Here is a 17,497-nt window from a genome sequence, read left to right as displayed (position 1 = left end):
AGCGCCCCCCTCCTCTGGGTCCCTCTGGAAACACCATTCTCAAATAGCGCCCCCCTCCTCTGGGTCCCTCTGGAAACACCAATTCTCAAATAGCCACCCCCTCCTCTGGGTCCCTCTGGAAACACCATTCTCAAATAGCCCCCCTCCCCTGGGTCCCTCTGGAAACACCATTCTCAAATAGCGCCCCCCTCCTCTGGGTCCCTCTGGAAACACCATTCTCAAATAGCCCCCCCTCCCCTGGGTCCCTCTGGAAACACCATTCTCAAATCCTTTTCATATTTAAAACACCAACAAGCCTCCCTAGGCCTTATCTTCCCCTAGTCCACCCAGCTGCTGTCCTTCACTGTAAGATATGAAAACAGCCTGAACTAGGAGTCTCCAACTCAAATTAGGAGAGCAGATCAGGGGTGGGCGGCCAGGTGGAGGACCGGAGAGGCCAGTCCCATCCACAGGGGGAAGCCGTGGGCCCACTGCCATCCTAACTTTACTCACGTGTGAAAACAGGAAGAAGGACATCAACCACCTCCATTCTGACCTCAATCCTTCCAGCTGATTAAGTTCTTTCCAGTTTACCCCTTAACTCAGGCAAAATGCCCTGAAGCAGGCAAAGCATCCCCTGTGGGAACCTTCAGTACTCCCTCAGGCCCTGAGCCAGCAAGACCCCAGACCCCAGTGACTGATCCCAAGACAATGATCGACCGGACATTCACCGCCCACCGTGTGGACCCACTGACCTTTGTCCCACATTTTCCTTAAATAAACATGGAAGTATTTCAGTACTTTGGAGACCGTCTTTGAGGCCTTAGTTGACTGTCCTCCTGGTGTTGGACTCACTGAAATAAATTCCTTTTCTGTTTCACCTCCACTTACTGGATTTTGTCAGCTGCTAGTGGCTGAACCTGATGTGTCTGGGACCCTTAGAGCTGGGTGCTCTTGCCCCCTGTGCCCCAGCGACAGAGCCCAGTGTACCCTGTTCTGACTTTCGAGAGAACCTAGAAATTGAATTGTGTGAAATTTCCCAAGTTTTATATGTTGGTGACAAAAATAAGAAAACAACTCTGGGGGGCGGGGGGGGGGGGGAGGCAAATGAGATAGGCCTGTTCTCCCAATTTTTTCCATTTTTTCGCCCCTATAATCTCTTACTTTCCTCGTTTCCTACCTGTCCTTCATTTCCAACGTTTCTGAAATCAGGTTTCTTTGCACCAAGTCCTTTCCCCGCACTCCAGTGAAACAGCTACAGCTCAAGTCCCCACTGGCTTTTCATTTTTAAACATCATTTTATTTGGAGGGGAAATCTATCTGGCCAGAACTACCCACTATATTAGCCTGAAAGACAGACTCCATTCCTGAGATGTCAGGTTGCTGTTCTGTGGGGATCTTTGAGCCCACTCTGCACTAGCGTGGAGTTATTAGCCCCCTCACCTGCCTCTGTGTTTGTGACAGTCTAAGTACTCCAGGAGGGCGGGGTCTATGAACTACAACAAAGAGGCTGTTGTACTTCAATGGGGGTGGCGACTTGAGCAGACATCCAGCCCACACCCAGCCGCAGCACACGTCTCTGCCGGAAAAGGGGGGTGTGAACAAAAGACACATCCTCACACAGCTCTGCGGGTTTTCCACTCCCATGTAACAGGAATCAGACAAAAATGGATGAAAATAGCCCTCGCTCCACCACCGTGAGGCCAAATTACTGAGCTTTTCCACACCTCAGCTTCTTCAACTGTAAAATGGGAATCATAATGTTAAATTAAAACCTACAAATAATGTTGGGAAAATATTCAATGTAAATGATACAACGAGTTTACCTGTGAAAGAATTTCAACCTAAAATGGAACTGGCGGGCGTAAGAGGGAAAGTCTCACGCGTGTGTCCTCTGGAAAACAAAAACTTAAGGACTGGAAGACTAATTTCCCTTAAATGTCCTATTTACAGAAAATGGAAAATATCAGAATTTTCTTAAGTGACAGTGAGTTGGTGACGGGCTGCCTCCTACTGACCTTCACAAGTTTTACTTATGGTGTCCAGAGGCATGAACGAGACATGACCAGGGCGGGCTGGCCTCACCAAGTAAGCTGCACTGAGCTGTTGTTTGTGACCGGTTTTGTCTCCAAGGGAATTTTCAGAATTGACTCTCATTTGTTTTTGAATTTGATGGATTCCAACTGGACTGTCTCCTCATTACATTCCCTGCCCATGAACCCCGCAGACCCAAACCCTCAGTGCACCTCCTGTAGTCTGCCGTGGTGTGCGTGTCCTGAATTGCAACTCCTATCCTATTCCTGAACAGACTCATCCTTTTGACAATTTGGAGCTTTCCTTGGTTTACCTCTTTATTTAGGTTGACATACCTAACATCTTATCTTCACTTTCATTTCAAAAGGAAAACCATGGCTCCCACATATTAGAACTACTATTTCAGCTATGGTTTTCATATCACACTTGGAAAATGGTCCTCATTCATCTCTGGTGTCACATTCATGGTAGGATTTCTACTTTTCTATGAAAATTTTACACGAAATAATATTCTTTAACTATTCTTAGGATAATTTCAACTACATGTGAAAATAATAAAATAGAACTCTGTAAAAATATATTTTATTAAAAAACTAGAAATGATTTAAAACTTAAATGAAAAGAAAAAAAATGTTATAAAATAGGAAAAAAAAACACACCTAATTTTATTTATCCCCTTTTAAAATTTTTATGTTGGGCCTTCCTGGAAATCTGAATTATGTATCCTCAAATGCTTAGATACTCTCAAAGAAATCAATAAACTATTGTTGACCCAAACTACTATTAAAACAACTATCATACATTAAAAAATAAAAACAGTCCAGAGGGTACATAACTAAACATCAGAACAGTGGAGAAAATCTACACTGAAATCAATATTCTTCCATAAACCAACATGAATTTTTCTTGTAAGAAGAAATTAAAAAGAGCTCTGGAATATCTTTTAAGAAAAAGATCACCTGAATTCTGTGGGTAAATGAACTAGCTAAATAAATTAAACAGATATTTGGGTATGCTGAATGTCCCATTCACAAAATAAATTGAGTTAGCATCATTCAGAAAGTTCCAGTGGTTCAAAAAGCCGCACAAAACCAAGGGAGAAAAACTCTGCACAGAATCTGTATGCTTCGAAAAAAGAAATTCAAGTAATGTTTATCTCTTGCTACAAATGCAAATCCAAATCAATAACCAACTTTATTCTAGATTTTTATCCACTGTAGTACATAAAGGTGATTTGGACACTGCCTGAACACAGCCCTTGACTCAGCATCTTCTCAGGCACGTAAATTTGTCATTCTGACCAATACGTAACTAATCATATAGTGGTAAAGACAGTAGTTTTTATTTAATCCTTTAATAAAACTCAGGAAGACTGGGAGTACCTTAAAACCTTAGCTATTTTAGAACAAATATATTACATTTTAATGCAGTTTTAGAACTACATCATTTCAGCTGACTTAACAACTATAAAAAGTCAAATTTATAGTAATTGAATCCATATTAATTTTTCAGAAATAGTGATTTGCCAAAAGTGCTATCAGACTCAGAAGCTGTCTAAAGAAACAAAACTGAATTTCCCAAACATTCCATTCCTGGGCATTACTGGCATGCACCACCATCCAACAGCAGCACAGCCTGTGGGCAGGTATCGTTAGGACTTCAAATCTCCTAAAATGAACACAATGAGGGCCCACTCCTGTACCAATGATGGATACTGGAAATAAAATTACATTTGAATTGTTTGCCTTACCCAGGTTATATGAATAAATGTTTTACCTGAAACATCACAAAATCCAAATCCTGGGTATAAGTTACTCATACATGTACTTCTCTCTTTTAAATTACAGACTTTCCCCAGTTTATGATATGGTTACACTCCAATAATCCCAGCACACATTGAACATTTTGGAAGTCAGAAATGCATTCAGGGCACCGAACTACCAAACAACATATCTTACTTAGCCTAGCCTACCGTTAACGTGCTCGCAACACTTCTGTGAGCCTATAGTACAGACGGGCAAAATAAAACAGCACACAGAGCCCATTTTATAAGAATACTGTAACGAAAGCAAAACAGGAATGCTTCTAGGAGTATCGAATGGTTGTTGTGTGTTGGTTGTCTACCATCATGATCGCGTGGCTGACGAGAGCTGCAGCTCATGGACCCTGCCCAGCGTTACAAGAGAGCATCCAAAGGCCTATATCGCTAGTCCAGGAAAAGATCCAAATTCAAAATTCCAAGTATGGTTTCTAATAGAATGTGTATCACTTTCGCACCATCGTAATGCCAAAAAATCCCAAGCCAAACCGTCATAAAACCGGGCCAGCTGTACTCTTCACCACCGTCAGATTCTCATTACCTGTTATCTGCATGTATGCTTCTCTTTCTCTTTATTTACACTGTCTCTTCTTCCACATCTTAGTCTTGTTTTGTAAATCTCAAGATCTCTCAGAGCTTCAAGATGTATCCTCTTATTTCCATCTAAAATTCACAGTACGGAGTGGAAAAGGACAAGGAATTGGGTGCTACTAACTAAAGCTGACAGGAAAACAAATCATATCCTAGGAATGTGACCCACGGGAAAGGGCCATTTATGGTAACATTTATCAAGAACACTTATATGAAGAGCAAAAGCTGAAAGTGCATCCAAAGAATCGTTGAAGAATATAAAAAGTTTAAAAAGAAAGAAAAAACATACATTCCAATGCCTACAAATTTGTAACTCTGGGACATGAAACACATTATTCATTTCTAAGCAAAAGAAAGACAAATACATCACATGTACCTGGTAGGGGTTGGGTTTGCTTAAGAAAACTTCTGAGATTTGCCTTTTCGGGTTCACATGCACTTCTTAACTACATGTACTATTCAATCTCGAGTTTTCACAGGAGCCCCATTAATAAGACAGACAAGGCCTGGAGACTACAGAGCAGGAAGCAGTCCACTGTGGGGGTTACTGGTTTACATTAACTGGTCTAGTTAAATAGGATGTGCAGACTACCTCTGGCAATACAGAAGTAGATTTGCATTCTCAAAATTTTAAACAACGAGAAGTGACAGGAAAGAATCAGCTTAATTTTGACAAAGTCACACCAGGAGAAAGGGTTGGAGACATGAGTGGGAAGTGAGGTGGAACCACACACTCTTGGCTTAAAATACGGGAAGGAAGGTAATGGGTGAGGGGATGAAAGGGAAGCCACGTATCTGTCTAATTGTTGACAGACTGCTTAAATCTGTCTTCACGGGAACAGGGCTATAAAGAGGACTTCACACGAGCCTATGAAAATCACAAGTTTCAGGACAAGGTGCACACTCCCCTGCAGGCACTCAGGGCATCATCTGAAAAAGACTTAAAACATGACTATTTTAAGGAGACTTCTGCTTTGTATTCCCAATGAAATCTAAAAAAACACGGGTCCAAAATGAACAAAAGCCAGGGATGAATATGATATGAAAAGTCAATAGGTTGAGTTTTAAAGGAAAACGGCTATGATTTTAAAAGAATAAATGGAAGTTTAAAACTCAGATCCAAAGCAATAAAAAGCAAAAAAGACAATACAGAAAATCAATCCTGAAAGGTAGAAGACAAATCGGAGAAATTCTCCAAGGCATTAGAACAGAGGTCGGCAAACTACAGCCTGAAACCCAAATCCGGCCCGTCGTCTGTTTTGCTATGTCCTGTGAGCTAAGGATGGTTTTTACAAATGAACATTTGTAATCAATTAATGATAAGGAACTTTGAACCCCAATTAAGCAAAAAGTTATCTCTCCCCAAAAGAATCATATTCTGCTCATTAGATCAGTATTACCAAAACAAAACAAAACACTACTCAATTATTATATTTTAAATTGCATCAATAAAAAATTTATAGAAATTTGCTTTCTCTTGTTATATAAATAGCTACATAATATCCTCGATTTTGCCTCATTCTACAAAGCATAAAATATTAACTATCTGGCTCTTTACAGAAAAAGTTTTTTGACCTCTGCTTTAGAGGAAAGAGGCAGATCTAAATGCTAGGGAAAAGATAATGGCCAAGGGGTCAAGGAGAAGAAATCCAACCAAAGAATAATGGGTGTTTCAAAGAGGCACCAACATGAATGGGAGTTATAAGCAAAGATATAATTCAAAAACTTTTTTCTGACATAAAGAAATATTTAAATTTGATATCAAAGGGGTTTTCAGAACTTTAGGCAAAAATAATTCAAAATGACTCACACCTGGACAGCCCTTAGCAAAATGTTTGAATTTTCAGGTTAAAGAAGAAAGTTCTAACAACATACGGGCAGGGTTGGGGCAGGGAGGAAAGGACAGGTTGCCCCTGAAGAAATAAACACCAGGCTGGCCTTAGACTTTCCCTCTGTAACAGTAAAACCACATGGCATGGCAGGGATTGTTTTACTTTACTCTTGAAGAAAAAAAAATTGTGACACAGGAAAAGACTCAAAAAAATCTAACATCTACCCTAAGTTTCTTAATATGTGTGAGTGTGTTTTTTCCCAGGCAACAGAGGGGAGGCAGTAGGAGCGAAAGTTTCAGAGCAGGGACTCTGGATGGAGACCTGAACATATCCGGAGTCCTGGCTCTGCATGGACAAATTATTTCAGCTCTCGGTGCCTCCATTTCTTCATCTGCCCAGTGGACTAATTAATGGACTCTACCTCAAAACGACACAGAGAAGATTAAACGTGAGTTAGCTCACATTTAAGTGCCTATACTCGCACTTTGTAAATACTTAATAAATATTGTATGTTGTTGTTGCTACTATTATCCTGCGTACTACGGATGAAAAGAAATCAGGAACCAGGAAAATTGGGGATTTAAAGTATTATAGCACTGATGATCAAAATGACAGTTAAATAGTCAAGTCTGGATATGATTATAAACATGGTAAAAGTAAAAAACAACTCTTGAAAAAGAAAAACATAACAAAATATTGAAATTCACTAATGATACAGTTCTAGAAGACTACATTTTAGAAACTGGGGGGGGGGAACATTAGAGTCTAAATATATTGTTTTTTTTTTAATATACTGAAAAATAAGCTTAGTTTGTAGGTTTTGAAATTAAATTTAAGTTCCAAACACATAAGAGCATAAGAGCAAACAAAACAAAGTTCACGATACAATATATAGCAAGGAAGCATTGAATGCAGAATACACGAAACACCTATCAGTTGCTAAAATAAATGTAAACCAGGGGCGCCTGAGTGGCTTAGTTGGTTAAGTGCGATTTTGGCTCAGGTCATGATCTCATAGTTCATGGGTTCGAGCCCCATGTCAGGATCTGTGCTGACAGCTCAGAACCTGGAGCCTGCTTCAGATTCTCTGTCTTCCTCTCTCTCTGCCCCTCCCCAACTCGTGCTCTGTCTCTCTCTCTCAAAAATAAACACTTAAAAAAAATCTTTTAATAAATGTAAATTATTTAAACTCTCTTTAACCAGGGCAAAGAACTTAAAATAGAGTCAAGAAACAAAATGGAACAGAAAGATTAAAAATTAGAGAGAAGGCAAAGATATGTAAAACATAATGAGAACAAAAGCAGAGTTAACAAATTAAAATTAGGTAACATAAAATCTGAGCAAAAACCAAGACCTTAGGTCAATTTGCATGGATACTGATCCTATAATTAAACATCCACGAACCTTTCATCTTTCAGGAATAGAACACCAAAACATGAAAATCAAAAGCTGTGAGAAATGAGGAAGAACAAAACACACTGGAACAGAAGACTGTAAGACACAGCATTTGATCCACAAAATACGGTTGTGGAAGATTTCGTCTACAGGGTTGGGTCATGAACCACACCAACTCCGTACCCACCAAACAGTATTTCACTTATGAAAAAAATGTCCATGAAAGAGTCTGAACGACTGTTCATCTGTGAAACAAAACAGCATAAATATATTGAAAACATTCCAAACGCTAGAAACTACTGAACTTTAATAAATACAAAATGCCATCTGCCTGAAAACTCAAAAAGCATCTTTATAATAACGTATTTCTTACAAAATAACAAAAAGGAACTTATAGATTGCAGCCAACACTGTGCTTATAATTAAATTCGTACACTTAAAGGTTTCATTATAAAGTTGTTTTTTTTTTTTAAAGCAAGGCAAATATACTAAACAAACAAGTTATCAAGAGGAGGGGGCCTTAAGGAAATCTATTCATGAATAAGGAGATGTTAGAACATACATTAAATAATGGACAGGAAGCTCAAAAACCTCAATGGTATTTATATTAGTGAAAAACTAGATGTAATCTAAACAACAGAAAACTGTATTGATTTTAGTGAGAATTTCCAGTTAGATTTCTTCTGTGATTAAAAATCATATTTACACATATTTTAACGAAATGCTACAAAGTCTTTAAATAAAAGGTGGCATATAAAATTTTATACATTAAGTAATACCAACCGTGTGAAAACAAAAAGAAAAAACACTTAAACATAGAAAAACCACAGTTACATCTACAGGTTAAAACATGGATAACGTTTCTTAACATTTTTCTAGATTTTCCCTATTTTGTAAAACGGGTAATTCATTACTTCGATAATCAAGGAGAAAATCACACTATTTTTAAACTGAGTGCCCAGTATGAGAATGCAGCTCTCACCTTTTCTTTTTTAAACTGAAGTATAAATGACATATAACATTATGTTGGTTTCAGGAGCAGAACAACAATTTGACATTTGTATACATTACAAAGTGATCACCACAGTGAAGTCTCATTAAACATCCATTACCACACACGGTGACAAAATATTTTTTCTTATAATGAAGACTTTTAAGATCTATTCTCTTAACAACTTTCAAATATGCAGTACAATATTATTACCTACAGTTCACCAGGCTGTACGTTAAATCTTCAGGACTTATTTATGACTGAAGTTTATATTTTCTGACCCTCTTCACCCATTTCAACCACCCTCCAACCCCCACTTCTGGCCACCACCAAGCTGTTCCTTGTATCTATGCAGCTCTTGCCATTCATATTAACACTATTCAAGCTCCTACTTCTGCTTTAAGTACTATTAATTATGCCTGGACATTTAGGGGAAAAATTGAGCTTGTTACTCAGATTGTTAAAAACAGAAAACTGAACTTGAATAATTTACAGAACAAGAAACATGTTATTTTCAAGTTTGCTGAGATCAGTGATCAGTAACTGTCCTGTGCCTACTAAGTCAGTGCTACATTTCAAACCACTCCCACTGAAACCCAGTTAAACCTACACATCCCTCCGTGACAATGGCTCTCACAAAGAGCTACACAATCAGGACTTCCCAGGTGACTCTTCAATACAGCTTATGGAGCTATTTTTCCGTCAAGATGCCAAATGTAAAAATAAGCCCAGCTATTTGGAAGCTGTCATGTTTTATTCGAAAAATTACGATTTCCCTATAAATCTGTGATTTCTAAAGTCTGAGGAGACTTGAGGCATTCTTAAATGTAATATTGCCTGTATCTTGGTGTAATGGCTTTTCATCTAGATGAGTATCTCTCTGCGTTTATAAAGAAAATATAAATGAAAATCAATTCAGTATCCAAAAATTCAGGTGACACGGAATTTCGAGGATGCATCTATTCTATAAAGTAAGATTATGCCTTTTTGTTTTGGGTCTCTATGATGAAAGAATTCTAGAACAATAGTTATCCTTGCCTCATACACTAATTGAAAGCACAGGGATCTCTCAGAGGGTACTTTCTGTTTCTGCACCAGAGCTCCTCCAAAAACCGTCACAACGGCAGCAAATTAAACCAGGGGAGTTTGAGAAGCCGGGGCATCGTGAACAGGGCCAAGACTGTCCCAAGCTGACTTCATGTGGTGAGGTGCGTGACAGGGAACTGAGATAACCACAAAATGTGCACGGATACTATTACGCTGAAGTACACTGATAACAGAGTTAAATATTCTAAATAGTTCATTTCTAAGGGATTACTACACTTCTCCAGACTCAAAGTCATTTATGCCTTTCAACTTATTTGAAAGCTTTTGGTAATAACTCCTCAAATATTCATTGCTTGTCATATTCTAAATAGTGAATTCCTGGATGCAAATACACAAGCCGTATTAGCACTAATGGACTTATGTATTTGCACCAAGGAAAGAACATACATCTAGAAACCTGTTCTCTGCTGCTCATAGGCAATCATGGTACATTTTCTCTTGTGGACAAAATAAAAATGCATTGCTATTTATGTGGAACCATTCAGGTGTTACAGGCATTTCTATAACGTCCAAGAATGCATTGGCCATGACCAACTAAAGTCGTTTTTGGCTTATCATCATTCAAGCTGAATTAATAATATTAAACAGCATGTGGGATGAGGGAAAACACAGTGCAGAGCAACATTAAAATCCCTTTCTACCCAAGCATAATTCATTTTGATCTTTACTACTTGATTCAGCTAAAGGTCAAACCATATATGATGGTTTAGATCCAGAAAATATATTATTTCGCTGTGCAGTATGGTCTGAAATGAGGGCAACTAATTTAAAAATGGATGCAATTTGGAAAATATAAATGTAATGAAAAATGCATCCACTATGAAGTATATAAATTAAGTTCTACTATTGATTACTGCCAACATTTAAAATCTCCCCACTCATACTGGTAATGCCTTTAGTGTAACTTAATTTTCTTCCTATTGTGTTGATGCCTCAATGAACATCACTCTGGTGAGGGACCAAACACAGGTCAGAAATGTTAGTGATGATAAATTACAGACCTTAATAACTTTTGAACAGTTTTAAATGTACAAGTCATCTAGGAGTCATTTAGCTCGATAGATGAATGGTTAACGAACTACATACACTAATAAGAACCATGTGTTAGTCTGTACCACTACATGGCATAAGCCCAAGATCTAATAAAGAATAAAACTGGGCTTTGGAGCATATACAACTGGAGAAAGAAAAAAAGTGAATTATCTTATTAAAAGACTGTATGAGCAAAAATCGCTCATGAATTTATACAAATAATTTATGAGCACAAAGGCTTTATTAAAAGACTGGCCAGATTCATAACTGACAGACGGCTGAAATGTGACCAGGTTTGGGATAGGGAAAAAACAGGCAATGAGTAGATTCAGGTGTTTGCTTGGTCATTTGGTATTTTTGCTTTCAATGAAAGGGGGTGTGAAAATCTTCATCTTTCTTGCAGACTGTTTGGACTGGGGCTTTTATACTTTACGTGTTACTCCCATTTTTTGCTCTTGGGTGAGTCACAAGCAACATGGGCTGCCCTCCAACATCCTCCTGAGGGACATCCACAGAGCAGGTTCTGGAAGGAACCCAAATCAGTCCAACTCCAAGAAGTCTAAAGCAGTTCTAATATGGAGAGACTTAAGAATCAAGCTAAAAGAGGCACAGATTGAACAAGTGATAGTTTCCCCATTACTGAATTAAAACTGACAGGTGACATCTTGCCTGGTGTAACAGTGAAGAAATCTTCACTAACCCACCCACTTCAGTCATTTCTCAAGAGTCATCTGCCTGCCGCCATATCACAATCGCCAAGGCAGCTTGTTTAAAATCTGTACTCCTACTAAATTACCTGCCAGGCCTCTGGTAATAAGATCGCCAGTCTTTTACAAGCAGCCCTGGAGATCCTCGGGAGCCCTGAAGCTTACAAGCTCCGGTGCTGGGAGGCAGGCCCAGGTGGTTCTTCTTTCCACCACACGTGCACGGCTCCCACGGCTCCTCTCACTTCCCACCATCACACCTACGGTGCACACGTCAGCAATACAAGACGCACCAGACTCTTTAAGAGCAGTATGAATGAACGGATAAATGCGCGAATGAGAAAGTTAATAGTATTTCTGAAACAAAACAGGAATTCTGATTCCATTAGAGTTGGCTCTACAAATCCATTCACAGCCTTCTAAAAATCCCCACAGTGCTCCAAACTACTCACTCTATATATTTGGCAGTATGATCTGAGCTTCTCAAATACTGATCACAGTAAACTGTGGGAAAAAGAAAGAAGAGGAAATGAAAAGCAGTGATTCTGAATTCTCAGAAACGTCATGATGCTGTGCTGCTCTCTACCCTGCATAGCTGGCTGGCAGACACCACCGTGGTCCCAAAGCACATCTGCTGCGAAAGCTGTTGCTTAGCAACAGCAATCAATGCTGTATTTCCTCTTCACCATTTGCCTAAAGATTGAGACACTGCTTCAAGGTATTATTTTCAAATACCTTCTGTTTCACTGACCAAACATGTTTGTTAATTTTTCTATTATGCGAAAAGAAATCGGGAACCAAATCAGCCTAGGAATTCAAGAAAAAAGAGAGAAGGTCAGTGTAACACAGGGTGCTTTGGGATTTGTTTGATGAAGAAAAATTCTTTGACAGCTCATTGACTTTATTTGCTATACCCTTTCATTCTGCCATTTTAGAATTGATTTCTGCTAGCTCATGGGATATGAAAGCCATTAGCATGAATTATCATTCTAAATGCAGATCCACAAGGTACTGCCATAAAACACAAAAAGCAAATGATTTTCAGAAACTGGTTTAATATACATCTCACATCTCCGTTAAAGCTCATGTCTTGGTTACATTCTTACTAACCACCAGCAGCATTTTCCAACATCTTTTCACTGATAGTACAAATCTTTCAGATAAGCAAGGCTTATAATCTAAATTACTTGGTGCTTCTGATATATTTACAAGGTAAATATATACACACCATACAACACCGACTTTGAAGAAGCAGATATGAAATTTTATTTTAAATACACCAATATGTCCTACCAATGAATGGGTTCTTCATACAAAAACACGAATGAGACCCAGGAACTTCATGTGATACTTTCTAATAAAAAGAGTTGATATTTGCTTAAAGTATGTGCACAATCAGTGGTGGACCCATCTGGGTGGGTATAATGTGATAATTATTTTCCACATTTATTGACTGCCTACTATGTATAAATCTCTATGGGCAGCATAAAGATGAGTAAAATGTGATCCCTGTACAAATCTTGTGCTAGAAACAGTCACATCAAGAAGTAATACAGAAGAACATAGATTTTACCTCAAGTATTTGTTTAGTTGCAACAAGTGTCCCAATTAATATGGATTATATCTGCAACACAGACTAGATGAATAAATCATAGTCCGAGACCTTTATTTTTTATGATAACATTCAGCATTGGTAAGGATGTATAGTGAAATAAAAATGTCATAGTTAACTATAAAAGACATCAGGCCAGGAAACTAAATCAACCTTTCTGAAATACTGGCAAAATGTAATAAAACTATTTAAAATATGCACATTTTAAACTTTAACATGATAATTATGTATCTAAGAAACTAGTTTAGGAAATAAAAATGCCAACAAGAGATATCTATTTCAGCTATATTTAAAACAGTAAATAAATACCCAATATTAGAATGAGTAAATGAATAATGATATAGCTATATGATGAGTATTACTAAAATATTTTTCAAGAATATTTTACGAGAGCATAAGTCAGTCAGAAAGACAAATACCGCATAATCTCACTCATACGTGGAATTTAAGAAACAAAACACATGAGCAAAGGAAAAAAAGAGACAAACCAAGAAACAGACTCTTAACTATAGCGAACACAATGATGGTCACCAGAAGGGGGTGAGGGATGGGTGAACTAGGTGATGGGAATTAAGGAGTGCGCCTGTCGTGATGAGCACTGGGTGATGTATAAAGTTGCTGAATCACTCTATTGCACACCAGAAACTAATATAATACCATATGTTAACTATACTAGAATTAAAATTTAAAACTTAATTTTAAAAGGAAGAGTATTTTGGGGCTCCTGGGTGGCTCAGTTGGTTAAGCGTCCAACTTTGGCTCAGGTCATGATCTCACGGTTTGTGAGTTCAAGCCCCGCATCAGGCTCTGTGCTGACAGCTTACAGCCTGGAGCCTGCTTCAAATACTGTGTCTCCCTCTCTCTCTGCTCCTCCACTGCTCATGCTCTGTCTCTCTCCTTCAAAAATAAATAAAAACATTAAAAAATATATTTTTGAAAAGGAAGAGTATTTTATGAAATCATTGCTATAATGTCGAGAGGAAAACCAATGAAAGAAAATAATCCATACTAAATGCACAGAAAACACAGTAAAGGAAAATGTATCATAATATTAATAATCAGAGGTGGTATTTATTTCTTGGCTTTGCTTTTCTATGCCTTCCTAGGTTTTTTATATTGACTATGACATATTTTGTAATCAGAAAAATATCCTAATAAATACATCAGAATCTTATTTCAACTTCTATTTACAGATTTTTAAATTTCATCACAGAATTTCAGCCCTCACTGGTCTCCTAAGCACTGGCAACTTGAATGATAAAGTACTTAAGCTTCACAAGTATTTTTGGATTAGCAATTTCATATTTCCATAAATGTCTGATAAACTTAGTCAATATTTTCCCAGAGGACAGTGATAATAAAAGCATATAATTTAGTCTAAACAAAATTATCTTTTATTTAACAATTCAACAAATATGCACCAAGCACAGGACATACAAATAAAATGACAGGATACTCTTGGGATGCTACGGATACATTTCAGGGGCTTGCTCTCTTCTGATGACCTTCCAGAAGATATAGGGCCCCAAGGCACAGCATTTGTCTTGTATCAGAATATACTGTGTGTCCACAAAAGAAGTTTCTACTACTGTCTGAAGCAGGTGATTCTGCAATCTACAACTGCTAACCCCCCTACCACCAGAGAGACTGAAGGGTCAGGGATGCAGACAAATAAAATTAAGAGAACTCTGTCAACAGAAATTAGTATTTCTGTAAATCTTCCTTCCATTCATATTATATAAATACACACACAATATTCTTTTTCTCAGTGACTAGAGGGGCCAAAAACAGCAGTTTTCTAAGCCCAATAACTGAAGTGCAGACTTTCTGATCTTTATACCAGCAGAGAATATGTTAATACTTCCAATATCAAAGAAGGAAACTGGAGTTTTAAATCATGAAGTAAGTTGACCAGGATCACCAGCTAACCAGCAAGGAGATAAAACTCAAGCCTAGGTCCGTTTACCCCCTGAAGTCAGTGCTCCTTCCCTTACAGAACATGTGACACTCAAGCAAATGGATCGGAGAGAGGTAACCACTTCCAAGGAGCAACAGACAAGAATGGGAGGCAGAAATAAGCAAGACGTCCTGAGGTCCCCACTCCCAGCCGGCTAGAATAGGGGCAGGGGGACACGGCTTGTGCCAGACGGCCCATCTCCTGCATTTCCAAGATGGAAGGGTGGCCCTGTTCAAAGGTCAAGATTGGTTGCACCTGATGCTCCTCTCCCTGGCTCCACACTCCCTTCCAACTTGATGATCTCCCCTTGACCCCTGGGACCGCTGAAATGTTTGTGGTGGCCATGAGCTCTGAGTACACCCCAGTTTTAAATCTGCCTATGAATAAGAAAAATTCCTCCTGTCCTGTTCCTTTCTCTTACTCAATATAGTTGCTCTCCCTTCAAGAAGTGCCTTTCGGTGACATCCTGGATTTCCTATAATCTGATCTGAACTCCTGCTATCAAGAGCTCCACAGAGCTCGCTCCCATAACCTGCCCTATTTGCTGGCTCTCTTGTACCAACAAAATGCCCCCTCAACAACAGGCGGCAAAGATATATTAACCTTTAGTTAATCTAAAGATACAGTTAATACTGCACTGAACACATGACCTCTGTCTCCCCACCCATGATCACCCAGACTTTCTTTTTTTCAAAAGAAGTGATGGTATTGGCCTAAAGGGAACATGGTCTTCCAAATGCCCAGTTGGGAATGATGATGTGGAAAATAACGAGGGAGGAGTCTTGAACTCCAGAGATAGATTTCACATCCAAGTTTACTAATCAGTAGAAGGTGAAATACTTTAAATAGACTTCTTTGGTAAAAGCATGCAGGATGAACTGAAGAGGACAGACACAAGTGTCCAATGTCAAATCTGTCCATTTCGTGCTAGAATGTTAAACTGAGCATGGCAAGAAATCTCAAAGGAAAAACAGGCAGGACTCTTACTTAACTGTACATGGTATAAAATAAAGAGAAAACCCAAAGAGGGGAGATCTGACACCAACATATCAGCTTATTATGGGATGAATGAACTACATTAAGGAGTTCTTCAAGATAAAACCCAAGAAAGTTAAAAATTAGCGTGCTGAAATAAATAAGCAAACACGCAATAAGTATGTTCCTAAAATTTAGGGCTAAGATAGAAACTGTTTTAGACCACTGGGTCCTGCCATGCAAAGAGATGTTTCCATTCTATCCAATGCTTTCCATAACGGTCACCGAAAATAATTTTAAAACTTTCCAAAGAGAGCTACCAGGATATTTAGGTATAAAAAATTAAGAAACAGAACCTTCTGATTACTGAAGAATGACAGTTAAAAAACACACAGAGAGATGCAGAAGTCACTTTGCAGCTAAGTTAGCTGAACCCCCAAACGTACATGCTCGTGTTTATGCTAAGAGCACCATACAATCACATATATATATATATATATATATATATATATATATATATATATATTCTATTATCAAAATCACTTTCTACTGTGTAGTAAGTTAAAATTCATGGATAGACCTTATTTTCTCTTTCTGTTTTCTTTTTTGTTTTTTAGGTTTCTACCTTGCTAAAGAACGTTTCTGCTGAGCTTTCTATTCTTCATTCACTCCAATTAAACTGCAGTGATTCACCAGTTATTACCACCACAGCCATACACGTGTTGAAGAGAAGATCATGATTATAATCTGCACAATTACCGACGGCTAGATAGCATGCCTACACACGGTGTTTTGAAAAACAGCTTCATTTCCGATGGAGATCAGGACAGCAATAAAAGAGTTCCACAGTCTCTTCACTAAATACATCTTTGTTTGCATGGTCTGTGTATACTGTCATGGGGCAGGTGCGGGAAAATGTAAAATATAAATATTTAAAATCCAACTGAGCTGCTGTGAAGTCAATGACAAAGAAAAATACAAACATGGGGGCTTCATGCACACGGCTAAATACATAAATAACTATGAAATCACCAAAACAAAGCAACACATCCCTATTTCTTACTGGTGCTTATTATAATTCAACAGCAATATATTTTCATTAATCCGGAGCCATCTGAAAAATATGTCAAGCAACACTTAACTTCATTGAGTCTGAGGCCCCAAATAAAGTTACCAATAGTGAGCAACATCATTAGATGTGCTTTGTATTTAAGAAGAAATCGTTCATTAGACTTGGTTTGTATTTAAGAAGAAATGGTTACCCAGCTCTCGTCACCCCACACAGTCACTTGAATCCTCCTTAGTCTTCATGCAGCCAGGCTGACGAGCAGCAGGACACAGTAGGGGTGAGCAGAATTCAGCTGCCCAAAGAAAAGTCAAAGGACAAACTGATTTTATTAAATGTCTTTTTTTTTTTTTTTAAGGCTACCCAGAGGTGGAATCCTGGGTGATGTCAGTCCAACTTATCT

The 17,497-nt window shown here is 38.3% G+C and overlaps 1 protein-coding gene and 1 long non-coding RNA gene across 5 annotated transcripts in view; one reads left to right on the top strand and one right to left on the bottom strand.

Moving 5' to 3' along the window:
- The window catches only part of SMYD3 (SET and MYND domain containing 3), a 690,952-nt gene that overhangs the window by 400,843 nt on the left and 272,612 nt on the right, over positions 1 to 17,497 (bottom strand). Inside the window, exon 1 of one of the 4 annotated variants that reach the window (XM_042924644.1) lies at positions 4,374 to 4,608. The exons of 2 other annotated variants lie outside the window; for them this stretch is intronic. The gene's annotated coding sequence lies outside the window, so the exon portion shown is untranslated. Of the gene's footprint in view, positions 1 to 1,159; positions 1,780 to 4,373; positions 4,609 to 17,497 lie in introns of those variants that run through there. One more of the 4 variants, XM_042924642.1, reaches the window with a different exon arrangement.
- Positions 9,586 to 16,971, top strand: LOC122211465. Its single transcript, XR_006198689.1, has 2 exons — positions 9,586 to 9,849; positions 16,646 to 16,971. It is a non-coding gene; the product is annotated as an uncharacterized LOC122211465 (long non-coding RNA).

This window comes from Panthera leo, chromosome F3 (genome assembly GCF_018350215.1).
Source record: "Panthera leo isolate Ple1 chromosome F3, P.leo_Ple1_pat1.1, whole genome shotgun sequence".
Classification (NCBI taxonomy): domain Eukaryota; kingdom Metazoa; phylum Chordata; class Mammalia; order Carnivora; family Felidae; genus Panthera; species Panthera leo.
This window is presented reverse-complemented; position numbering and strand designations above follow the sequence as displayed.